This window comes from Etheostoma spectabile, chromosome 2, assembly GCF_008692095.1.
Source record: "Etheostoma spectabile isolate EspeVRDwgs_2016 chromosome 2, UIUC_Espe_1.0, whole genome shotgun sequence".
NCBI lineage: Eukaryota > Metazoa > Chordata > Actinopteri > Perciformes > Percidae > Etheostoma > Etheostoma spectabile.
Window position 1 is genome coordinate 6,212,012 of NC_045734.1, and position 448 is coordinate 6,212,459.

Below are 448 nucleotides of genomic sequence, written 5' to 3' on the forward strand. Positions count from 1 at the left end.
CAGTAATGAAATACTGCAGGTCCAGATCTTTTTTGGTTTTTCGCAGCCTGGTGCAGATTTTTCCCAGCTGTGTTTTCAGATGCTCTGTTTCACCGGGTGGGGAGTGGACACGTTGAGCCACAGCCTCATCCAGCTGGGCTCTATGGGAAGCCTGGGATCTTTCCAGTTTCTCCTTTGCCTCCTTCTCCTGTTCTTGGAGAGCTTCCTCCATCTTGCTCAATTTTTCCTTCAGCTCCTGAGCTTGAGCCCTCTCCATCTCCAAAACGCTCTCCAACTCTAACTCCACGTTGGTCTTACTTACCTTGAGCGTCTGTCTCTCTATATGCAGCCCGATCTTCTGAGTCTCCACTTGCTTTTTCAGGGCCTCTTTCTCTCCCTTGATCTGCTCCAATTCGACCTTCAGGTCTTCATGAAGTACTGCAGGTCCAGATCTTTTTGGGCTTTTCGC